At 58.5% G+C, this 25,119-nt stretch overlaps 1 protein-coding gene across 1 annotated transcript in view; it reads left to right on the top strand.

Moving 5' to 3' along the window:
• The first annotated feature begins 23,585 nt into the window (after window positions 1-23,585).
• Jade1 (jade family PHD finger 1) overlaps window positions 23,586-25,119 on the top strand; it is a 37,053-nt gene continuing 35,519 nt past the window's right edge. Inside the window, exon 1 of the mRNA XM_090356955.1 lies at window positions 23,586-23,725. The gene's annotated coding sequence lies outside the window, so the exon portion shown is untranslated. The remainder of the gene's footprint in view (window positions 23,726-25,119) is intronic.

Here is a 25,119-nt window from a genome sequence, read left to right as displayed (position 1 = left end):
CCTCTCACCTCTGTCCCCTCCTCTGTCCTCCCTCCTCTGTCCCCTCCTCTGTCCTCCCTCCTCTATCCTCCCACCTCTGTCCCCTCCTCTGTCCTCCCTCCTCTGTCCCCTCCTCTGTCCTCCCTCCTCTATCCTCCCACCTCTGTCCCCTCCTCTGTCCTCCCTCCTCTGTCCCCTCCTCTGTCCTCCCTCCTCTGTCCCCTCCTCTGTCCTCCCTCCTCTGTCCCCTCCTCTGTCCTCCCTCCTCTGTCCTCCCTCCTCTGTCCCCTCCTCTGTCCTCCCTCCTCTGTCCCCTCCTCTGTCCTCCCTCCTCTATCCTCCCACCTCTGTCCCCTCCTCTGTCCTCCCTCCTCTGTCCCCTCCTCTGTCCTCCCTCCTCTATCGTCCCACCTCTGTCCCCTCCTCTGTCCTCCCTCCTCTGTCCCCTCCTCTGTCCTCCCTCCTCTGTCCCCTCCTCTGTCCTCCCTCCTCTGTCCCCTCCTCTGTCCTCCCTCCTCTGTCCCCTTCTCTGTCCTCCCTCCTCTGTCCTCCCTCCTCTGTCCCCTTCTCTGTCCTCCCTCCTCTGTCCTCCCTCCTCTTTCCTCCCTCCTCTGTCCTCCCTCCTCTATCCTCCCACCTTTGTCCCCTCCTCTGTCCCCTCCTCTGTCCCCTCCTCTGTCCTCCCTCCTCTGTCCCCTCCTCGGCCCCCATCCTCCCTCTGCCCTGGATACATAATAGGGGTGTGCTGCCTTAATACCAGCAGTCAAGGCCTCCCCTCCAGGAATTTGGCCCCGGGACTCCAGGGGCTGCATTGAGCAAGGGTGTGGAAGCCCTTGGGGACCTGGACACGGGCCACACCGCATCTCCACCCTTACCTTGTTAGAAACACTGCTTGCAGTCTGCTTTCACCAAAGCAGCCTCTGCAGCGGTGGGGCCTCTGCCCCACGGCCGGCCGGGGTCTGGCCGGAGGGTGGGCAGTCTCACGGGGACAGATGACAGTCCACTAGAGCCGGCCACTTTCACTGTAACCACACGGGGTGAAGTAGAAAGTGACTCGTGGCTGCTACACATCCGAGTAGCCGCCGGGTGGTGGAGGGGCATGGATGAGGGAAGGCTTGACCCGGGCGGGCGGCGGCGTCTGGAGGTGCAGGAGGCTCTTCCGAGAAGGACTTCTGGGATTCACAGGATTTCAGGGTGTGGATCTTTCCTGCCTCTGCCCTGCTTTTAGGAACCATTACCTGGACAGCGTTTCCAGAGCGCATTCCCAAAGGCTGCTCCCCAGTGCTGACCGCCCTCCTCCCGGGCCACCTCCTCCCGAGTGGGCCTCCCCTTCTGCTGCTGGACAATGAAAGGCAAGAAGGCATTTTGTCACACGAGTGCACCACACGTTACGTAAACATTGCTTGTTTTGGATTTTTAGGTGTTCCTTTATCTAGCTGCAATAAAATTAATATGCCAGAGATGACGCCTTGTTATGTAATTTTTATCCAATTGCTGCTCACGATATGAAAAACTTGAAAAATGACAAATGTGTATCTTCCCCAGGTTCTTTGTTTTTCTGGTTTTTACTTCTGTGTCTTTTACTCACTCACTGCTGTTATTTTAAGGGACAAGAAGAGATATGAGAAAGGAAACAGGCTAAAGCAGATTTTTGGTTATCTTTGAGTTTTATTTATTCCATTCCTGTCCTTCATTTCCAAAGTAATCCAGAAATGACAGGAAGCTAGGGTCTCCCCCGAGTGTTTCTCGTTTTATGGCACCCCCGCGTTGTCTGCAACCTACAAAACTGACCATGCTCCTAGACATAAAAATTTTGAAAAGTATCAACTTTCTCTTGTCATGGTGGGGAGAAAAGGAGATTTATTTCTTGGCCACAGCAGTGTTTTATGACACATGACTGAATCAGCACACCTCCTTCTGCACATTCTCTTCCTTGGAACTTCTGCTGAAGGTCAGAATGGGAGCAAGGGTTTACACAGCACTATTCAGATTCTGGGCCTCGGATGCCAAACACATCTTTCTGTCTAAATTGCTTTGTTTACTTCTTTTTTGCCAGTCCTGGGCTTACACTCAGGGCCTGAGCTCAGTCCTTGGACTTTCTCAAGTCTAGCGCTCTACCACTTGAGCCTCGGCACCACTTCCGGCTTTTTTCTATGTGTGTGGTACCAAGGAATTGAACCTGGGTCTTCATGCATGCTAGGCAGGGATTCTACCCCTAGGCCAAACTCCCCGTCCCTGCTTTGTTTACTTTTTAGGGAAATCCGCCCCTCTTACAGACAGACTTACGAATCAACTAACCGGCTTGCTCACCCCTGTCCCCCACCACACCCACACCCAGGGCTTGGCTCTGTAGGTATCCCGCCAGATCTTATCTTTAAATTGAAATTTGAATTTTGCTCTCTGTTTCTGGAGCACAGAAGCCATTACTGCTGAGTCTTTGCCAGCGATGTCCCTCTTGGGTTTTCAGAGGCCAATGTTACCCAGTGACCTGGTGGGCTTGCCCCACAGAGGGAAGTTGGAGTGATATTAGTGTTTTGCAGCCAGGGTTTGAGGGGGGCTTGAGGGGGGCAGGGCAGGTGGATGAAGCTGGGGGGGCTGAGTGCAGAGGGTGGCCAGGTAAGACTGGGCCGGTGTGACGCGAGCCATCCTGAAATCCCTTTGTCATTTGAGTGAAACCAGACAGCCAAGAGGCAGGAATAAGGGACTCTAAGGATAGTCACCCCATTTTTCCCAATTTCAGTGGTTTCCCTCTCTCTTCTGTGCCTGTTCTGAAACAGCAGCGATCTCAGGATGGGGGTGTGAGGTGTGGGGGTTACGCTGGGGAAGCAGGTAGATTCCTCTCTTTGGCTCTGCTGGATGATAGTGGGACATAGCTGGAAGTTACTTTTTAGGAAGGGGTTGATGGTTTGGTTTTCTCTCTTGGAATTGGCTGTCTAGAGTTAATGTGCACTTTGAATTCTGACACGGTTGTGGAGTCACGTGCAGTTCTGTCAGGAGAACCATGTCCTCTGCCGCTGTCCTCTGCCGGTAGCATCCATCCACTGTAGTGCAATATTAAAAATCCCTTCGCACAGGTCTCCCCTGCTGCTCCTTACAGCGGACTCCCTTATTGTCTGCTGGTGCCCACTGATGTATTCTTCATTTCTTTAAGTTTGCCATTTTTGAGCACTGTTGTTGGGTTTTCTAAGGATTAGCGTTCTGTCCCTTGAGCCACACCCTTGTGTATGTGGTACTGAGGACTCAAACCCAGGGCTTCATGCATGCTAGGCAAGCACTCTACCACCAGGCCACACTCCTGGCCCTGAGTATGTTTTTAATATAAATTGACTCATACAGAATATGAAACTTTTTGCTTATTTTTAAATATTTTTGAATCTTATTTATTAATGCCAGGCCTGCATTTGTTCACCCTTCGTCTTTGTATTTTTGTGCTCTCCTTACTCTCCCAGAAACAGATGAATGAGTGAACAAGACAAAGGGAAATGAAAACATAAGCAGTAAAAGATTTCCTGGGGTTCATTTTGATAAATATTATTTTATATAGTCAGAGGTTTTTTTTAATATATTTTTTATTGTAATTAATAGAAGGGTTACATGATATTTGCCAGATAAATGGTACCTTAATTCCCACACAATGATACCCTTTCACATGTCATGGTCCGAGGTTTTTTTTAAGCCCAGTCTAAGTTCCTGGAGGTTCCGGTGTATGTGGGCAGTGTGCTCTTTTTTATTGCTGACTTCTACGTTGAGGTATGAATGTTTGCTTAACCATGCACTCATTCAAGAGTGTCTGCCTATGGCCTGTAAAGATCCATGAACATTTGCATAGAGGCTTTTATATTGGAACGAAAGCTTTTATTTCCCTGGTTAAATATGGAAGACTACAGTTAGTGGGTCACATGGGAGCTGTCTGTTTTCATTTTATTTGTCAGCTTTTATGGGTCTGAGCCCTGGGCCCGCTAAGCGAGCACTGCAGAGCGAGCCCCGCAGCCAGGCAGGCTTGGTTTCACAGGAAACTGCCGAGCTGCTTTCTTTTCCTGCCAGCACTACCACAGTTTGTCTCTCCTGTCTTCACCGTTCCTTAGTGATGGCTCATCTGTGTTATTTCCTGAAGGCTCTTGTGGCAGTCCGGGGCTGACATCCTCAATGAGTAAGACTTCTTTTTTGTCACAGAATTGATTTGTCAAAAAGTTATTGAATCTATAGAGCTCTTTATATATGCTAGGCAATAGTCCCTTGTTGGATTCATGGTGTGAAAATCATTCTCACCAGTTTAAAGCTTTTATTTTTATTCCCCTGGAAGTGTTTTTCAGAAAAGTTTTCAAAACTTTTTCTTTTATGCTTTTGGCATGAAATTTCAGAACTTTATGCCTAGCACGAGTTCCTGAAGATCTCCTCCTGTTGCCTTCTCCCCTTCCTCCTCCCCCTCTTTTCCCCTCCCTCTCCCCTCCCCCCTTTTCTCTCTCTCTTTAACTTCTTCCTCTTCCTTTTTTTCCCCCCTGGGGCTTGAACTCAGGGCCTGAGCACTGTCCTTGGGCTTTTTCTACAAGGTTAGCACTCTGCCACTTGAGCCACAGCACCATTTCTGGCTTTTTCTATGTATGTGGTATGGAGGAATCAAACCTGGATCTTTGTGCATGCTAGGCAAGCACTCGACCACTAGGCCCAACTCCCGGCCCTCTTTTTTTTTTTCAAGTCTTACAGTCCAGCACTTTATGTTCAGGACCACAGTCACCTGTTTAAGTAGCTGTTTAGATCCTGCTTTACCATGTGCTGTGTGAAATGAGTCTTGGCATGTGGAGTCCTCTCTGCTCTCGTTTTCTTTATCCTCCATGGAGTGCCTGCTATAAGTCAAGTCCCTGATAGCGATTGGTGCTCGGGTCCTGGTCAGTTCATGGTTCTGGCCCCCTGTGTCTGGAGAGAGATCGTGTTGGGGAGTGGGCATGGAGCCACACTATCCTGGATCAAACATAGGGTCATTCAGGTCACCTGAACCCCTCTCTTCACATCATCCACCGTTGTATGAAAATAGGGACACTTGTTTCACTGGATTCTTGTGAGAAATAAACAATCATGTGCAGAATCCTAGCACATAGGACACAGGAAAGCTACACCCTACTGGTTCATTCTCGTTTATTTGAGGTAAAGTCTTGCTACGTTTGAGGCTGGCCTCAAACTCTTGGTCTCTGTGCTTCAGTCTCCCAAGTGCCTGATAAGATTACAGGCATGCACCAGTGCATTCGTGCCTCGATCCTTCCTCCCCCACGTAATTGTAGCCCCTCTACTTCTTTCTGTGTTCACTTCTCCCTCTCTCTCTCTCTCTCTCTCTCTCTCTCTCTCTCTCTCTCTCTCTCTCTCTCTCTCTCTCTCTCTCTCTCTCTCCAGTCCTGGGCCTTGAACTCAGGGCCTGAGCACTGTCCTTGGACTTTCTCAAGGCTAGAGCTCCCCCACTTGAGCCACAGCACCACTTCCAGCTTTTTTCTATGTATGTGGTACCGAGGAATCAAACCTGGGTCTTTGTGCATGCGAGGCAAGCACTCTACCAGTAGGCCAGACTCCTGCCCCACTGTGTACACTTCTTGATTTGAGTTAACGCTACAAATAGATGAGGCCATTAGTGGCCATTCTAAAAAAAATAGTATGTTTCACAGTGTGTTTTCACAGTATGTTTCATCCGTGAGAGGCTATTTGAGTTCTTTTCCTTTTGTTATTGTATATTAATTGTATGAAACAATGGTTTCATTATGATTTTCATGCCTATATATAATCTACTTTGATCAAATTCACATTCTTCCTCCATTAATCTCTCTTGTTTCCCCCTTTCTCTCTCAAATAACTTGCCTTTTACTTTCATGCCTTATAAAAAAAAAATCTAGATCCTTCATACGGGAGAAAACATGTAGTTATCTTTCTAAATCTAGCTTATTTGATTTAACATTATGAACCCTACTTCCAGCCATTTTCTTGTGAATATGATTTTTGTGTTTCTTTATGACAAAATAATACTCCATTGTGTGTCACATTTGCTTTATCCATTCATCCACTGATTACTTGGCTGTTGTGAATGACAGTGCATTAAATATGGTGTACCATATTTAATTTGTGGACATTGCTTCTTTTAGGTATATCACCAGGACTATAATCAGTTTTAATAGTGCTTCAGAGAGTATTTAATGACACGAATATAATAGCCATCCATCCCTCTCATTGAAAATATTTTTGAAGTGCTTACCAACTTTGGGCCCAGTACAAGACACACAATGAAAAAAATAATTGGCAAAGTCCATGGTCCATGTCTAGTGAAAGGCACACAAACCCACCAAACAGTGAAAGAAACAATAATAGCAGTGGTACTGGGTGTCAAGCACACAGAGGAGTTGAGGTGAGGAAGTTGAGGAAGCTTTCTGTTAGATCCTGAGTGAGTCACAGATGACAGAGTGAACCAGGCATACGGTTTGAGCACTCTCAAAAATCCGGGAGGAATCCCACTGAGAGAAGGGAGAGGACCTCAAGTCCCAGGAAGGTGTGAAAGGAAGAGGTGTCAATGAATAAGGCCTTATAAGCCATGATGCTGAGCTGAACTCAACAGAAAGCAGAAAAGTTGGTGAGGTGGCACGTGCCTGTAATCCCAACATTTGGGGTTAGGGGCTGGAGGACCCAGCTTTGAGGCCAGTCTGGGCCATGTAGTAAGATTTTGTTTGAGAGAAGGAGGTGGGGAGAGAGGGGGGAGAGGAAGAGAAAGAGAGATGCACACACAGACAGCAGAACATAGGGGAGCAAAGGCAGCCAAGCGAGTCACTTAGATAGCATGGCCCGAGAAAGACCTCACTACTGCTGGGTAGAGAATGAACAAAGGAGGTGGGAGGATGCAGGGGAGCCAGGGGAGAGTCGAGGCTGCTAAGGAGAGATGGTAGAGATACCCCTTCATAGGTGGTTGGGGTAAAGGAGTCTCAGGGGAAAGCAAGGGTCAAGGAGGACATTTTGGCTCCTGTGTGGGAAGTTGTGGTATTTTCAGATGAGATAGGAATGAGATGAAGAGGCATAATGTGGTACACTGAACTGATGATGTCGACGATGCTAAGGACATCGCCTGGGAGGACTGGAGGTAAGAACTGAAGGTTAGGTGGAAACCTGGCAGTACAGATGTGTTTGGAGGTAGTCACAGGTTTTGAGTGGGACATAGGAGATAGAGATGGATCTTACGGGCACAGGAAATAGAGATGATCTGAGGGGTCACAGGGGATAGACATGAATCTGAGGAGTCACAGGGGATACAGATGATCTGAGGAATCACAGGAGATAGAGATGATCTGATGAGTCACAGGAGATAGAAATGATCTGAGATAGAGATGGATCTGAGGAGTCACAGGGGATAGAGATGATCTGAAAGGCACAGGAGATAGAGATGGGTCTGAGGAGTCACAGGAGATAGAGATGAATCTGAGGAGTCACAGGGGATAGAGATGATCTGAGGAATCACAGGAGATAGAGATGATCTGATGAGTCACAGGAGATACAGATGATCTGAGAGGTCACAGGGGATAGAGATGGATCTGAGGAGTCACAGGAAATAGAGATGATCTGAGGGATCACAGGGGATAGAGATGGATCTGAGGGATCATAGGAGATAGAGATGATCTGAGGGATCACAGGAGATAGAGATGATCTGAGGAGTCACAGGGGATAGAGATGAATCTGAGGGTCACAGGAAATAGAGATGGATCTGAGGGGTCACAGGAAATAGAGATGATCTGAGGGGCCACAGGGGATAGAGATGGATCTGAGGAATCACAAGAAATAGAGATGATCTGAGGGGTCACAGGGGATAGAGATGGATCTGAGGAATCACAAGAAATAGAGATGATCTGAGGGGTCACAGGAGATAGAGATGGATCTGAGGAGTCACAGGAGATAGAGATGATCTGAGGGTTCACAGGGGCTAGAGATGAATCTGAGGAGTCACAAGGGATACAGATGATCTGAGGAATCACAGGAGATAGAGATGATCTGATGAGTCATAGGAGATAGAGATGATCTGAGGAGTCACAGGGGATAGAGATGATCTGAGGAGTCACAGGGGATACAGATGATCTGAGGAATCACAGGAGATAGAGATGATCTGATGAGTCACAGGAGATAGAGATGATCTGAGGAGTCACAGGGGATAGAGATGAATCTGAGGGGTCACAGGAAATAGAGATGGATCTGAGGGGTCACAGGGGATAGAGATGGATCTGAGGAGTCACAGGAGATAGAGATGATCTGAGGGTTCACAGTAGATAGAGATGGATCTGAGGGATCATAGGAGATAGAGATGATCTGAGGGGTCACAGGAGATAGAGATGGATCTGAAGGGCACAGGAGATAGAAATGATCTGAGGGGTCACAGGAAATAGAGATGATCTGAGGAGTCACAGGAGATAGAGATGGGTCTGAGGAGTCACAGGGGATACAGATGATCTGAGGGGTCACAGAGGATAGAGATGGATCTGAAGGGCACAGGAGATAGAAATGATCTGAGGGGTCACAGAAAATAGAGATGATCTGAGGAGTCACAGGAGATAGAGATGGGTCTGAGGAGTCACAGGGGATACAGATGATCTGAGGAATCACAGGAGATAGAGATGGATCTGAGGAGTCACAGGGGATAGAGATGATCTGAGGGGTCACAGAGGGTAGAGATGGATCTGAAGGGCACAGGAGATAGAGATGGGTCTGAGGAGTCACAGGGGATAGAGATGATCTGAGGGATCACAGGAGATAGAGATGGATCTGAGGAGTCACAGGAGATAGAGATGGATCTGAGGGATCACAGGAGATAGAGATGGGTCTGAGGGGTCACAGGGGATAGAGATGGATCTGAGGAGTCACAGGAGATAGAGCTGATCTGAGGGATCACAGGAGATAGAGATGAGTCTGAGGAGTCACAGGGGATAGAGATGGATCTGAGGGGTCACAGGGGATAGAGATGAATCTGAGGGGTCACAGGGTATAGAGATGGATCTGACGGGCACAGGAAATAGAGATGATCTGAGGGGTCACAGGGGATAGAGATGGATCTGAGGGGTCACAGTACATAGAGATGGATCTAATGGGCACCGGAAATAGAGATGGATCTGAGGGGTCACAGGAAATAGAGATGGGTCTGAGGGGTCACAGGGGATAGAGATGGATCTGAGGGATCACAGGGGATAGAGATGGATCTGAGGGATCACAGGGGATAGAGATGGATCTGAGGGATCACAGGAGATAGAGATGATCTGAAGAGTCACAGGAGATAGAGATGGATCTGAAGGTGGTCATAGGAGATGACAGACTTTCATAAGACGGAGAACTCCTTTTGGGAGTTATCTCATTTAACAATCCTTAACCAGATGTTGTTGTTGCTCTTCCTCCTCCTCCTCCTCCTCCTCCTCCTCCTCCTCCTCCTCCTCCTCCTCCTCCTCCTCCTTCTTCTTCTTCTTCTTCTTCTTCTTCTTCTTCTTCTTCTCTTCTTCTCATTCTCCTCCTCCTCCTCCTTCTCCTCCTCCTCTTCCTCTTCCTCCTCCTCCCCTCCTCCTCCTCCTTCTTCTTCCTTTCTAAACATGGTTAAATGATTCATTTTTTCCTTATAACCTGTCAAGACAAAAATTACGCTTTCAATTGAATTTTTCCAAAGCCTCTTCTGTGCCTAACAGCCTTTTTGTCTCTGAACTGCTTTTGTGAAGGGAAAGAGAAAGAAATGTGTGAGAGAATGGGCAATGCTGAGGACAAGACTCTGGTGGTGACACTGTGGAAGCCACTTGAAAATATTCCAACAGGCGTATCCTGGACTACACTGGCAGATGCAGGCAGGCCTGCCAAAACAGGCTTGGGAAACCGTGCCGAGCCCAGGCAGAGAAGGGTCCACAGGGATATTAGCCAATGGGGTTTCTCTGCACTGATCCAGGTGAGAGCCAAATTTCAGGGAATCAGGAGTACGTGTGGACCATGGTTTTAAAAAGTGTGGCTCTCAGTGAAGAGGAAGACAGCTTTGAAAAGGAAACATAACAATAACTGAGTGTATTTGTAAAGCAGTCCACAGACAGATACGGGTTGGTGTTGATTTGGGAAAGCACAGCGACCTGGGGTGAGAGGTCAGGTGTTTGGGATCCCGTGTGTCCTGAGGTGAGAGGTCAGGTGTCTGGGATCCCGTGTGTCCTGGGGTGAGAGGTCAGGTGTCTAGGTTCCCGTGTGTCCTGAGGTGAGCAGTGAGGTGTCTGGGATCCCATGTGTCCTGGGGTGAGCGGTCAGGTGTCTGGGATCCCGTGTGTCCTGGGGTGAGCGGTCAGGTGTCTGGGATCCCGTGTGTCCTGGGGTGAGCGGTCAGGTGTCTGGGATCCCGTGTGTCCTGGGGTGAGCGGTCAGGTGTCTGGGATCCCGTGTGTCCTGGGGTGAGCGGTCAGGTGTCTGGGATCCAATGTGTCCTGGGGTGAGAGGTCAGGAGTCTGGGATCCCGTGTGTCCTGAGGTGAGCGGTCAGGTGTCTGGGATCCCGTGTGTCCTGGGGTGAGAGGTCAAGTGTCTGGGATCCCGTGTGTCCTGAGGTGAGTGGTCAGGTGTCTGGGATCCCGTGTGTCCTGAGTTGAGCGGTCAGGTGTCTGGGATCCCATGTGTCCTGGGGTGAGTGGTCAGGTGTCTGGGATCCCATGTGTCCTGGGGTGAGTGGTCAGGTGTCTGGGATCCCATGTGTCCTGGGATGAGAGGTCAGGAGTCTGGGATCCCGTGTGTCCTGGGGTGAGAGGTCAGGTGTCTGGGATCCCGTGTGTCCCGGGGTGAGAGGTCAGGTGTCTGGGATCCCGTGTGTCCTGGGGTGAGAGGTCAGGTGTCTAGGTTCCCGTGTGTCCTGAGGTGAGCAGTGAGGTGTCTGGGATCCCATGTGTCCTGGGGTGAGCGGTCAGGTGTCTGGGATCCCGTGTGTCCTGGGGTGAGCGGTCAGGTGTCTGGGATCCCGTGTGTCCTGGGGTGAGCGGTCAGGTGTCTGGGATCCCGTGTGTCCTGGGGTGAGCGGTCAGGTGTCTGGGATCCCGTGTGTCCTGGGGTGAGTGGTCAGGTGTCTGGGATCCAATGTGTCCTGGGGTGAGAGGTCAGGAGTCTGGGATCCCGTGTGTCCTGAGGTGAGCGGTCAGGTGTCTGGGATCCCGTGTGTCCTGGGGTGAGAGGTCAAGTGTCTGGGATCCCGTGTGTCCTGAGGTGAGTGGTCAGGTGTCTGGGATCCCGTGTGTCCTGAGTTGAGCGGTCAGGTGTCTGGGATCCCATGTGTCCTGGGGTGAGTGGTCAGGTGTCTGGGATCCCATGTGTCCTGGGGTGAGTGGTCAGGTGTCTGGGATCCAATGTGTCCTGGGGTGAGAGGTCAGGAGTCTGGGATCCCATGTGTCCTGGGGTGAGAGGTCAGGTGTCTGGGATCCCGTGTGTCCCGGGGTGAGAGGTCAGGTGTCTGGGATCCCGTGTGTCCTGGGGTGAGAGGTCAGGTGTCTGGGATCCCGTGTGTCCTGGGGTGAGAGGTCAGGTGTCTAGGTTCCCGTGTGTCCTGAGGTGAGCAGTGAGGTGTCAGGGATCCCATGTGTCCTGGGGTGAGAGGTCAGGAGTCTGGGATCCCATGTGTCCTGAGGTGAGTGGTCAGGTGTCTGGGATCCCATGTGTCCTGGGGTGAGTAGTCAGGTGTCTGGGATCCCGTGTGTCCTGGGGTGAGTAGTCAGGTGTCTGGGATCCCATGTGTCCTGGGGTGAGTAGTCAGGTGTCTGGGATCCCGTTTGTCCTGGGGTGAGTAGTCAGGTGTCTGGGATCCCGTGTGTCCTGGGGTGAGAGGTCAGGTGTCTAGGTTCCCGTGTGTCCTGAGGTGAGCAGTGAGGTGTCAGGGATCCCATGTGTCCTGGGGTGAGTGGTCAGGTGTCTGGGATCCCATGTGTCCTGGGGTGAGAGGTCAGGAGTCCGGGATCCCATATGTCCTGGGGTGAGTGGTCAGGTGTCTGGGATCCCGTGTGTCCTGAGGTGAGTGGTCAGGTGTCTGGGTTCCTGTGTGTCCTGGGGTGAGAGGTCAGGTGTCTGGGATCCCGTGTGTCCTGGGGTGAGAGGTCAGGTGTCTGGGATCCCGTGTGTCCTGAGGTGAGTGGTCAGGTGTCTAGGATCCCATGTGTCCTGGGGTGAGTAGTCAGGTGTCTGGGATCCCATGTGTCCTGGGGTGAGAGGTCAGGTGTCTAGGTTCCCGTGTGTCCTGAGGTGAGCAGTGAGGTGTCTGGGATCCCATGTGTCCTGGGGTGAGAGGTCAGGTGTCTGGGATCCCGTGTGTCCTGAGGTGAGTGGTCAGGTGTCTGGGATCCCGTGTGTCCTGAGGTGAGCAGTGAGGTGTCTGGGATCCCGTGTGTCCTGGGGTGAGAGGTCAGGTGTCTGGGATCCCGTGTGTCCTGGGGTGAGTGGTCAGGTGTCTGGGATCCCGTGTGTCCTGAGGTGAGTGGTCAGGTGTCTGGGATCCCGTGTGTCCTGGGGTGAGAGGTCAGGTGTCTAGGTTCCCGTGTGTCCTGAGGTGAGCAGTGAGGTGTCTGGGATCCCGTGTGTCCTGGGGTGAGAGGTCAGGTGTCTAGGTTCCCATGTGTCCTGAGGTGAGCAGTGAGGTGTCAGGGATCCCGTGTGTCCTGAGGTGAGCGGTCAGGTGTCTGGGATTCCGTGTGTCCTGGGGTGAGAGGTCAGGAGTCTGGGATCTCGTGTGTCCTGGGGTGAGTGGTCAGGTGTCTGGGATCCCGTGTGTCATGGGGTGAGTGGTCAGGTGTCTGGGATCCCGTGTGTCCTGGGGTGAGTGGTCAGGCGTCTGGGTTCCTGTGTGTCCTGGGGTGAGCGGTCAGGTGTCTGGGATCCCGTGTGTCCTGAGGTGAGCGGTCAGGTGTCTGGGATCCCGTGTGTCCTGAGGTGAGCGGTCAGGTGTCTGGGATTCCGTGTGTCCTGGGGTGAGAGGTCAGGAGTCTGGGATCTCGTGTGTCCTGGGGTGAGTGGTCAGGTGTCTGGGATTCCGTGTGTCCTGGGGTGAGTGGTCAGGTGTCTGGGATCCCGTGTGTCCTGGGGTGAGTGGTCAGGCATCTGGGTTCTCGTGTGTCCTGAGGTGAGTTGTCAGGTGTCTGTGTTCCTCTGTCTTGGGGTTAGAGTTCAGGTGCTCTGCAGAAAGCCCTGTGTGGGTGGGCGATGTAGAAGGGGCACCAACCAGCTCTGAGGTGGAGTCTGTGGGAATGGGAGGTGGTGGTCAGGAGCTAAGAGTGCTCTCCTGCTGCTCAGGCTGGTGGTGTTCTCCGGTGGATCTCGGATGTCCACATTTGGGCATGAAGATGACAATGATAATGATTATGTGTTCTAGAACTGTGTGTTCAACGGAACCAACATACTTTTGCAGTTGTGTTCTGCCCATCCGTCAACTTTTTGTGCTTGGTGTCTAGCCTGGGCCCTATTTTCTTTTCACTACAGAGTTCCAAGGTGTTCAGTATATTCCTCAGTCTTTCTTGTTCAGAGCTACAAGCCCTCCTCATTAGTGCCACTCCAAAATGTTAAAGCCATTGATTTCTGTCTTGTGTTGGTTAGAATTATGTTAAAAATGACCATATAACCTGAACACCTCCTATAATTTCCGTGTACAAATTCAAAGTTCCAAAAATAACCTTTAGATCACATACCATCTTAGCCAGGACTGCTGTTACACAACGAAAAATGCTCTCTGTGTTGTAATAAACACTGACTGGCAGCAGTATTTGTCAGTAAGCATTTTTTTGTTCATTTCTTCAAGGGAATGAGAAAATGAATATGTATCTCTTAATTTCAAGTAAAAACAATACTTTTATGTGTGTCCTAGGATACTCAGGGTCTGCTTCAGGCACAGAGGGGACAAGTCCTCCCCTGAGCGACGGAATTCTCAGCCTCCCCAGAGTGAACGGTTCTGAACCTCTTGTAACGTCTTGTAAAACAGACAACATGACACGGCTAAGTGGACATCCGAGACTTACTGGTGCATGGTTTCAAAATCAGGGATATGAGTGTTCTGTATACAGAGTCCATTAGTAGTGAAGATAATAACCAAGCTGTCATGACTGCCTCGGCGAGCGGGGAGCTGAACCTGTAACCGAGAGGCCGCCACGTGAGGGACGGGTGTCTCCATCCTCACGGGACTTGCAGGCTCTCTGCGCTCACGGCATGAGAGTTGGGCACCCCTCTCAGCAAGGCAGCTGCTTTTACACCTGTAGCGCCTGCACGCGCTCCTTACGGGTTCGGTTCTCCTTCTTCCTTCTCATCACCACGTTCCTCATTGGGTGACCGCCAATGGATCACTGGCAGTGGAGCAGGAAGGAACCTTGGATACCTCAGACACCATGCCATGCCTGGAGAGACGCGAGCCGAGGGGATCGGGAGCTGCCCACCCCTGCGCCTGTGGCCTTTCCGCCCTCCATTCTCTGCGCTCTGTCCGCGGCCCTTCCGCTCTACGTTCCCTGCGATCTGCCCGCGTCCCTTCCGTCCTCCGTTCCCTGCGCTCTGCCCGCGGCCCTTCCGTCCTCCTTTCCCTGCGCTCTGCCCGCGGCCCTTCCGTCCTCTTTTCCCTGCGCTCTGCCCCTTCCGTCCTCCTTTCCCTGCGCTCTGCCCGCGGCCCTTCCGTCCTCCTTTCCCTGCGCTCTGCCCGCGGCCCTTCCGTCCTCCTTTCCCTGCGCTCTGCCCGCGTCCCTTCCGCCCTCCGTCCCTGCGCTCTGCCCCTTCCGTCCTCCTTTCCCTGCGCTCTGCCCACGGCCCTTCCGCCCTCCTTTCCCTGGGCTCTGCCCGCGGCCCTTCCGCCCTCCGTTCCCGGCGCTCTGCCCGCGGCCCTTCCACCCTCCTTTCCCTGCGCTCTGCCCCTTCCGTCCTCCTTTCCCTGCGCTCTGCCCGCGGCCCTTCCGTCCTCCTTTCCCTGCGCTCTGCCCGCGGCCCTTCCGTCCTCCGTTCCCTGCGCTCTGCCCGCGGCCCTTCCGTCCTCCGTCCCTGCGCTCTGCCCGCGGCCCTTCCGCCCTCCGTCCCTGCGCTCTGCCCGCGGCCCTTCCGTCCTTCTTTCCCTGCGCTCTGCCCGCGTCCCTTCCGCCCTCCGTCCCTGCGCTCTGCCCCTTCCGCCCTCCTTTCCCTGCGCTCTGCCCGCGGCCTTTCCACCCTCTGTTCCCTGCGCTCTGCCCGCGGCCCTTCCGTCCTTCTCTCCCTGCGCTCTGCCCGCGTCCCTTCCACCCTCCTTTCCCTGGGCTCTGCCCGCGTCCCTTCCGCCCTCCGTTCCCTGCGCTCTGCCCGCGGCCCTTCCGCCCTCCGTCCCTGCGCTCTGCCCCTTCCGTCCTCCGTTCCCTGCGCTCTGCCCGCGGCCCTTCCGTCCTCCGTTCCCTGCGCTCTGCCCGCGGCCCTTCCGTCCTCTTTTCCCTGCGCTCTGCCCCTTCCGTCCTCCTTTCCCTGCGCTCTGACCGCGGCCCTTCCGTCCTCCTTTCCCTGCGCTCTGCCCGCGGCCCTTCCGTCCTCCTTTCCCTGCGCTCTGCCCGCGTCCCTTCCGCCCTCCGTCCCTGCGCTCTGCCCCTTCCGTCCTCCTTTCCCTGCGCTCTGCCCGCGGCCCTTCCGTCCTTCTTTCCCTGCGCTCTGCCCGCGTCCCTTCCACCCTCCTTTCCCTGGGCTCTGCCCGCGTCCCTTCCACCCTCCTTTCCCTGGGCTCTGCCCGCGGCCCTTCCGCCCTCCGTTCCCGGCGCTCTGCCCGCGGCCCTTCCGCCCTCCGTTCCCGGCGCTCTGCCCGCGTCCGTTCCGCCCTCCGTTCCCTGCGCTCTGCCCGCGGCCCTTCCGCCCTCCTTTCCCTGCGCTCTGCCCGCGGCCCTTCCGCCCTCCGTTCCCTGCGCTCTGCCCCCGGCCCTTCCGCCCTCCCTTCCCTGCACTCTGCCCCTTCCGTCCTCCTTTCCCTGCGCTCTGCCCGCGGCCCTTCCGTCCTCCTTTCCCTGCGCTCTGCCCGCGGCCTTTCCGTCCTCCGTTCCCTGCGCTCTGCCCGCGACCCTTCCGCCCTCCGTCCCTGCGCTCTGCCCGCGGCCCTTCCGTCCTTCTTTCCCTGCGCTCTGCCCGCGTCCCTTCCGCCCTCCGTCCCTGCGCTCTGCCCCTTCCGTCCTCCTTTCCCTGCGCTCTGCCCGCGGCCCTTCCGCCCTCCGTCCCTGCGCTCTGCCCGCGTCCCTTCCGCCCTCCGTTCCCTGCGTTCTGCCCGCGGCCCTTCCGCCCTCCTTTCCCTGCGCTCTGCCCGCGACCCTTCCGCCCTCCGTTCCCTGCGCTCTGCCCGCGGCCCTTCCGTCCTCCGTCCCTGCGCTCTGCCCGCGGCCCTTCCGCCCTCCGTCCCTGCGCTCTGCCCGCGACCCTTCCGCCCTCCTTTCCCTGCGCTCTGCCCGCGGCCCTTCCGCCCTCCGTCCCTGCGCTCTGCCCCTTCCGTCCTCCGTTCCCTGCACTCTGCCCGCGTCCCTTCCGCCCTCCGTCCCTGCGCTCTGCCCCTTCCGTCCTCCTTTCCCTGCGCTCTGCCCGCGGCCCTTCCGCCCTCCGTCCCTGCGCTCTGCCCGCGGCCCTTCCGCCCTCCGTTCCCTGCGTTCTGCCCGCGGCCCTTCCGCCCTCCGTTCCCTGCGCTCTGCCCGCGGCCCTTCCGCCCTCAGTTCCCTGCGCTCTGCCCGCCGCCCTTCCGCCCTCCTTTCCCTGCGCTCTGCCCCTTCCGCCCTCCTTTCCCTGTGCTCTGCCCGCGGCCCTTCCCTCCTCCGTCCCTGTGCTTTGCCTTGCTGCCTGCTTTTGGGGAGCAGCAAGTGGTGAAAGAGACTCCAGTCTTGGCCTGAAGTGACAGCTCTTGGTGATTTTCCCTGGACTTCGGGCCAAGGAGGCACGGAGCAGCGGGATGGGGTGGACGGTTCCTGCGGACAGACGGACGGACGCGGGGAGGGGTGGATGGCCCCGTGGACAGATGGACGGACGGACAGATGGACCCGGGGAGGGGTGGACTGGCCCTCCTCCTCACTGCCCCCCAAGCCTGGCCCCCGGCGGAACTGGACCCCTGCTGGTCTGGATGCCCTGTGTGCTTGGCTTCCACGGAGCGTGTAAGTAGACCGACTGCGGACAGCACTCCGCGTGGATAGTGCCCGCCGGGGCCGTTGACTGCAGGAGCGCTGCGGGTACCTGGGCATGGTGGACACCGGGCATGGTGACCCCGAGCATGGTGGGCAGGGTGGACACCGGGCATGGTGGACATTGGGCATGGTGGACTCCGGGCATGGTGGGCATGGTGGACATCGGGCATGGTGGACACCGGGCATGGTGGGCATGGTGGACACCGGGCATGGTGGACTCTGGGCATGGTGGGCATGGTGGTCACCGGGCATGGTGGACACCGGGCATGGTGGACACCGGGCATGGTGGGCATGGTGGACACCGGGCATGGTGGACTCCGGGCATGGTGGACACCGGGCATGGTGGACATCGGGCATGGTGGACTCCAGGCACGGTGGACACCGGGCATGGTGGGCATGGTGGGCATCGGGCATGGTGGACATCAGGCATGGTGGGCATGGTGGACACTGGGCATGGTGGGCAGGGTGGGCATCGGGCATGGTGGGCATGGTGGACACCGGGCATGGTGGGCAGGGAGGGCCCCGGGGCAGGGCGGACGGGGGAGGAAGGAGGAACCGGGTTCTGACTGGACAGGTGGGTGGCTGGCCGGGCCAGATGTACCATCCCAGGCTTCTCTCCAGCCTGGCAGCCGCAGCGCGGGGACGCAGAGCTGGTCAGCGGGGTGGGGCTAGTGCCCCCAGGCTCCCCAGACGTCCCTGCCCTCCAGCCCGGGAGAAGGCCCCCACACCTGGGAGACAGGACGGCCGCTGGTGAGGGGTGGCGATGGAGGTGCAGAGGTGATGGTGAGGGTGACAGTGGAGGGGTGAGGTGTAGGGATGACACTGGAGGGGGAGGGGTGACAGTGGAGGGCGACAGTGGAGGGGTGAGGTGTAAGGGTGACAGTGGAGGGGGACGGGTGACAGTGGAGGGCGACAGTGGAGTGGTGAGGTGTAAGGGTGACAGTGGAGGGGGACGGGTGACAGTGGAGGGCGACAGTGGAGTGGTGAGGTGTAAGGGTGACAGTGGAGGGGGACGGGTGACAGTGGAGGGCGACAGTGGAGTGGTGAGGTGTAAGGGTGACAGTGGAGGGGGACAGGTGACAGTGGAGGGCGACAGTGGAGTGGTGAGGTGTAAGGGTGACAGTGGAGGGCGACAGTGGAGTGGTGAGGTGTAAGGGTGACAGTGGAGGGGGACGGGTGACAGTGGAGGGCGACAGTGGAGTGGTGAGGTGTAAGGGTGACAGTGGAGGGGGACGGGTGACAGTGGAGGGCGACAGTGGAGTGGTGAGGTGTAAGGGTGACAGTGGAGGGGGACAGGTGACAGTGGAGGGCGACAGTGGAGTGGTGAGGTGTAAGGGTGACAGTGGAGGGCGACAGTGGAGTGGTGAGGTGTAAGGGTGACAGTGGAGGGCGACAGTGGAGGGGTGAGGTGTAAGGGTGACAGTGGAGGGGGACGGGTGACAGTGGAGGGCGACAGTGGAGTGGTGAGGTGTAAGGGTGACAGTGGAGGGAGAGGGGTGACAGTGGAGGGCGACAGTGGAGTGGTGAGGTATAAGGGTGACAGTGGAGGGGGACGGGTGACAGTGGAGGGCGACAGTGGAGTGGTGAGGTGTAAGGGTGACAGTGGAGGGAGAGGGGTGACAGTGGAGGGCGACAGTGGAGGGGTGAGGTATAAGGGTGACAGTGGAGGGGGACGGGTGACAGTGGAGGGCGACAGTGGAGGGGTGAGGTGTAAGGGTGACAGTGGAGGGGGACGGGTGACAGTGGAGGGCGACAGTGGAGTGGTGAGGTATAAGGGTGACAGTGGAGGGGGACGGGTGACAGTGGAGGGCGACAGTGGAGGGGTGAGGTGTAAGGGTGACAGTGGAGGGCGACGGGTGACAGTGGAGGGCGACAGTGGAGGGGTGAGGTGTAAGGGTGACAGTGGAGGGGGACGGGTGACAGTGGAGGGCGACAGTGGAGTGGTGAGGTGTAAGGGTGACAGTGGAGGGGGACGGGTGACAGTGGAGGGCGACAGTGGAGTGGTGAGGTGTAAGGGTGACAGTGGAGGGGGACAGGTGACAGTGGAGGGCGACAGTGGAGGGGTGAGGTGTAAGGGTGACAGTGGAGGGCAACAGTGGAGTGGTGAGGTGTAAGGGTGACAGTGGAGGGGGACGGGTGACAGTGGAGGGCGACAGTGGAGTGGTGAGGTGTAAGGGTGACAGTGGAGGGGGACGGGTGACAGTGGAGGGGTGAGGTGTAAGGGTGACAGTGGAGGGCGATGGGTGACAGTGGAGGGCGACAGTGGAGGGGTGAGGTGTAAGGGTGACAGTGGAGGGGGACGGGTGACAGTGGAGGGCGACAGTGGAGTGGTGAGGTGTAAGGGTGACAGTGGAGGGGGACAGGTGACAGTGGAGGGCGACAGTGGAGTGGTGAGGTGTAAGGGTGACAGTGGAGGGCGATGGGTGACAGTGGAGGGCGACAGTGGAGGGGTGAGGTGTAAGGGTGACAGTGGAGGGCAACAGTGGAGTGGTGAGGTGTAAGGGTGACAGTGGAGGGGGACGGGTGACAGTGGAGGGCGACAGTGGAGTGGTGAGGTGTAAGGGTGACAGTGGAGGGCGACAGTGGAGTGGTGAGGTGTAAGGGTGACAGTGGAGGGGGACGGGTGACAGTGGAGGGGTGAGGTGTAAGGGTGACAGTGGAGGGCGATGGGTGACAGTGGAGGGCGACAGTGGAGGGGTGAGGTGTAAGGGTGACAGTGGAGGGGGACGGGTGACAGTGGAGGGCGACAGTGGAGGGGTGAGGTGTAAGGGTGACAGTGGAGGGCAACAGTGGAGTGGTGAGGTGTAAGGGTGACAGTGGAGGGAGAGGGGTGACAGTGGAGGGGGACAGGTGACAGTGGAGGGCGACAGTGGAGGGGTGAGGTGTAAGGGTGACAGTGGAGGGAGAGGGGTGACAGTGGAGGGGTGAGGTGTAGAGATGACAGTGGAGAGGAAGGGGTGACAATGGTGGAGGGGCGGTGCAGGGGCGAGGGTGGAGGTGCAGGGTTGAGGGTGGAGGGTGCAGGGGTGAGGGTGGAGGGTGCAGGGGTGAGGGTGGAGGTGCAGGGGTGAGGGTGGAGGTGGAGGTGCAGGGTTGAGGGTGCAGGGGTGAGAGTGGAGGTGTAGAGGGCAGTGCAGGGGTGAGGGTGGAGGTGGAGGGTGCAGGGGTGACGGTGAAGGTGTAGGGAGGCGGTGCAGGGGTGAGGGTGGAGGTGCAGGGGTGAGGGTGGAGGTGCAGGGGTGAGGGTGGAGGTGTAGGGAGGCGGTGCAGGGGTGGAGGTGGAGGTGCAGGGGTGAGGGTGGAGGGTGCAGGGGTGACGGTGGAGGTGTAGGGAGGCGGTGCAGGGGTGAGGGTGGAGGTGCAGGGGTGAGGGTGGAGGGGTGAGGGTGGAGGTGCAGGGGTGAGGGTGGAGGGGTAAGGGTGGAGGTGCAGGGGTGGGGGTGGAGGTGCAGGGGTGAGGGTGGAGGTGCAGGGGTGAGGGTGGAGGTGTAGGGAGGCGGTGCAGGGGTGGAGGTGGAGGTGCAGGGGTGAGGGTGGAGGTGCAGGGGTGACGGTGGAGGTGTAGGGAGGCGGTGCAGGGGTGAGGGTGGAGGTGCAGGGGTGAGGGTGCAGGGGTGAGGGTGGAGGTGCAGGGGTGAGGGTGGAGGTGCAGGGGTGAGGGTGGAGGGGTAAGGGTGGAGGTGCAGGGGTGGGGGTGGAGGTGCAGGGGTGAGGGTGGAGGTGCAGGGGTGAGGGTGGAGGTGTAGGGAGGCGGTGCAGGGGTGGAGGTGGAGGTGCAGGGGTGAGGGTGGAGGTGCAGGGGTGAGGGTGGAGGGTGCAGGGGTGACGGTGGAGGTGTAGGGAGGTGGTGCAGGGGTGAGGGTGGAGGTGCAGGGGTGAGGGTGGAGGGGTGAGGGTGGAGGTGCAGGGGTGGGGGTGGAGGTGCAGGGGTGAGGGTGGAGGTGCTGGGGTGAAGGTGGAGGTGTAGGGAGGCAGTGCAGGGGTGAGGGTGGAGGTGCAGGGGTGAAGGTGGAGGTGTAGGGAGGCGGTGCAGGGGTGAGGGTGGAGGTGCAGGGGTGAGGGTGGAGGTGCAGGGGTGAGGGTGGAGGTGGAGGTGCAGGGGTGAGGGTGGAGGTGGAGGGGGTGGAGGTGCAGGGGTGAGGGTGGAGGTGGAGGGGGTGGAGGTGGAGGTGCAGGGGTGAGGGTGGAGGTGGAGGTGGAGGGGGTGGAGGTGCAGGGGTGAGGGTGGAGGTGGAGGGGGTGGAGGTGGAGGTGCAGGGGTGAGGGTGGAGGTGGAGGGGGTGGAGGTGGAGGTGCAGGGGTGAGGGTGGAGGTGGAGGGGGTGGAGGTGGAGGTGCAGGGGTGAGGGGGACGCCCTCACCCCCCCCTCCCCGCCCTGCCTGGAGGTCCCGCGGGTCCCGCCGCTCCTGTCCCGCGGCCCTCAGTCGCCTCCAGCCCCGCGCGTCCCCGCGGCCCGCGCGCGCCCGGCCCAGGCCGCTCGGGGGCGCGCTCCGCGGGGGCGCGCGGAGGCTGCGCGCGCCGCTGACTCTGGCGGCGGCGGCGGCTCGGCCATATTTGATGGTCGTGTGGCGGCCGGGGCTCCCGGGGCTCCCGGCGCGCGCGGACGCCGCCTGGCTCCGGGCGGGGGAGCGGAGCACGTCACTAAGATGGCGCCGGGGCCCCGGGCGCTGGCGGCGTAGCGCGGGCGGGCGGCGGGCAGCGCCGATCCCGCCGGACCGCGGCGCGGCCGGCATGGTGCGCGGACCCTGAGCGCCGGCTCCGGACCCGTAAGTCCCGCGCGGGCCGGGGGCGGCGGGCCGGGGGCGGCGGCGGGGCGGCGGCGGGCCGGGGGCGGCGGCGGCGGCGGGGCCGCGGCCGGTAGAACGCCGCGCCGCCCGGTGCGTTGGCGCCGCGAGCCCCGGAGCGTTGGGCGGGCGGCGGACAGGTGGCCGCGGCCGGGCCGGCGGGGTCGGCGCCGTCCGCGCCCCGGCGAGGTACGGGCGGGGGAGCCGCGGCCCGGCCCGGCCCCGCGCGGACCCCCGGCGGCGCCCCAGGTCCCGGCCCGCGGCGAACTTGGCGGCGGCCGGGCGGGGACGGCGGCGGCGGCGGGGCCCGGCGCACGTGTCCGGGGCCGAGCTCGCGGGGCCGGGGCCGCGTCCGGCCGGCGCGGAGCCTCCCGCCGGAGACGCCCGAGACCCCGCCCGCCGGGCAGGGGGCGGGGCCGCGCGGCGGCGGAGCGCGGCGGGAGGCAGGTGCACGGCCGCCGGCGGCACCGCCGCTTCCCGGGCGCGCGGCGCGGCGGCGGCCTCGCTCCGGCCGGGCCGGGCCCGGGCTGGGGACCGGGCGGGCGGGCGGGCCGGCGCACGTGCGCAGGTGCGGGGCTGCGGAACCAACTTGGCGGCCCGGAGCGGGCTCGGCGGCGCCGCGTCAGGTAACCGACCCCGCGGCGGCGCGGCCGGGCGGGGCCCGGGGCCAGGGCGCCGGGGTCCGCACAAAGCCCTGCCCGGCCCGCGCCCGTGTCAGCCGCGTCCCGAGGCTCGGGGAAGCCGCTTCCGGAGCCGTTCCCGGGGGCCGGGCGGGCGGATGGCGGCGGCGGCGGGGACGCAGGGCGCCGTGCGCGGGCGCCTGGAGGCGGCGTCTCCGCCGCGCCGCGCCGGTTCCGGCCGAGGGGCCGCCGCGCTTCCCGCGCCGCCGCCGCCGCCGCCGCCGCCGGCGTCTCCTCGGGGGGAGCCGGGCCGGGCCGGGCGGCCTGCGGGGCCCGGGAGCCCCCCTCGGGGACCCCGGCCGGCCCCGCCCCGCGCCGGCGCCGCGCCGGCCAAACGCGCGCGATTTAAACGGGGCCGCGCGGCCTTTGGCGCCGCCGCCCGGGCCGTTTAGACCGCGGGCCCGGCGGCGGGGTCCCGGGCAGGTCCTCGGGGATCGGCCGTCCGCGGGGGAGCGGGGTCGGGGCGGGCGCGTCCGGTCTCGCCGGCCCCGGTCTCCTCCCGCGCTCCCCCTGTCCCCTCCCAGGCCTCCCCGTCTCCTCCCGCGTTCTCCCGGTCTCCGGCGTCCTCCCCCCCCCCGTCCCCTCCCACTCCCCCTGTCCCCTCCCAGGCCTCCCCGTCTCCTCCCGCGTTCTCCCGGGTCTCCGGCGTCCTCCCCCCCCCGCCCCCTCCCTGTCCCCTCCCGCGTTGGCGGCGGCGGGACGCAGGGCCTCCCCGGCTGAAGTCGGCTCTGGCGTGTGAGTTCCTGCGGGGGTCGTGCTCGAGGTTCGCGTGCGCACAGGCCCTCCGGAGCTGGAGGTCCTGGCGGCGGGGGCTCGGTCTGGGGAGGCTTCCCGCCCTCGGAGGGGCCGGCGCGCGCCAGTGTGGATCATCCGCGGGGCATTCTGCACGCGCCCCTCCACCAGCTCGCCCAAGTTGAACTCCGTGCCACCCCTCCCTGCCCGGCCGGGGGCGGGGGTCAGAGCTTCAGAAACCCCACAGCGGGACAGCCACGCTGGGCGGCTTGAGGAGGCCCCAGGAGGAAGGTCGCCAAACCTGGCACCACTTTGAGCCCCAGCAGAGGTCAGCTGGCGACATTCCCCTCCGGGCTGGCTTTGAACCCTGCCCTCAGATGCAGGACTTCAGGCGTGAGCCACTGCCACGGGCTCTCCTGTGTCAGGTAGACGCGGGGTGCATCCAGCGGGCATGGTAGTGCTGTGACGCCAGGGTGGAGGGGTGCAGGAGTGCGGATGCCGGCGGGATGCATGGCCATCTTCTCTCCCAAAGCACAGGCCTTCCTGTTCTGCTCAGTCCTTGCTTGAGACCAAATGCTTGCTGTGTGATGTACAGTGAACGCTGGTTATACTGTTACACTGTTGTGAACGGAAGCCAGTCTCTGGCCTGCTGCCCCCGTGCTTGAACTCTGCACCTTACCCTATGCAAGGGCACAAGTCTGTGTGTGAGTGTGTGTGCGTGTGTCCCTGCACGCTCATCCAAGGCTGGTACTGTACCACTTGAGTCCATTCTTTGGCTTTTTGCTGGCTAATTGAAGATAAAAATCTCATGGATTTTCCTGCGCAGGCTGGTTTTGAACCATGATCCTCAGAGCTCAGCCTCCTAAGTTTTAGGATTATAGGCGTGAACCACTGGTGCCCCATGAAGGGGCACTAAGGACATACATGTCTCTTCCAAAGGTAGAACCATAGTGGAGAGACAAAACTGGGGACAGTGTGGTGCCAAGCATGCACTCTGCCCTGAGTCCTGTCACCAACCCTATATGTTTATTTTAAAACTGTCTCAGGGAAATTTGCTCTTGTTGAAAGCAATAAATACCAGACAAGACCAGTTTATATTGGACTTGCCCTCATCCTTTTTTGCTTTTTTTCAAAGAAGGTCTTGCATCTTTTGCCTAGACCGGGGCTTGGTCTGTGATCTTCCTACCCTTTTCTCCCCCCGTGGCTGGGGTGACAGACACATTCCACCTTAGACAGCCTTTCCTTGTGGATTTCTTTGGTGGAGATGGGGTCTCCCCAACTTCCTGCCCAAGTATGCACGGTAGGTGTTCCCTTTGGGTTCACAGACAGCACTGCCATCTGCTGAGGTGCAGGAGGTTGGAAAGCTTTCCCTGTGAAGATAGCACGCTCTGTAGTTGTGATACTTGTGTTCATGAAGAAAGATAATTAACGGGCCTGTGTGTCAGTGCAGTGTGGACTTTGTATGCTTTTTATGTCACAAAATGGGAATTCTATGTGCTTCTTTGCATGCCACGAAACAGTCTGTGTCTCTTCCCGAATGGGAAGGGCTGTTTCAAACCAGGATGCTTACAATGATTTATGGCAGGATACACGGCCGGTGGCTTTCTTGTAGGAACCTGAAAAAAACAACTTGAAGTGGAAGTTGGGTGCATACGTTGACAGTTGGCTAGTTTGAGATTTTTTTTCTTTTAATCTGAATTGTTACTTGTGCAAGTCTAGAATTCCACAAGATAAATGAAGTGTTCTCAGGGCAGTGGCTCTTCTCCGCACTTGAGATGCTTAGAGAAGAGCCCTGGGCTGTTGTGCCTTGTCACGGCGG

This window comes from Megascapheus bottae, chromosome 23, assembly GCF_031878675.1.
Source record: "Megascapheus bottae isolate mThoBot1 chromosome 23, mThoBot2.hap1, whole genome shotgun sequence".
Lineage (NCBI taxonomy): Eukaryota > Metazoa > Chordata > Mammalia > Rodentia > Geomyidae > Megascapheus > Megascapheus bottae.
The sequence above is the reverse complement of the archived record's forward strand: the minus strand, read 5'-3'. Positions and strand labels throughout refer to the sequence as shown.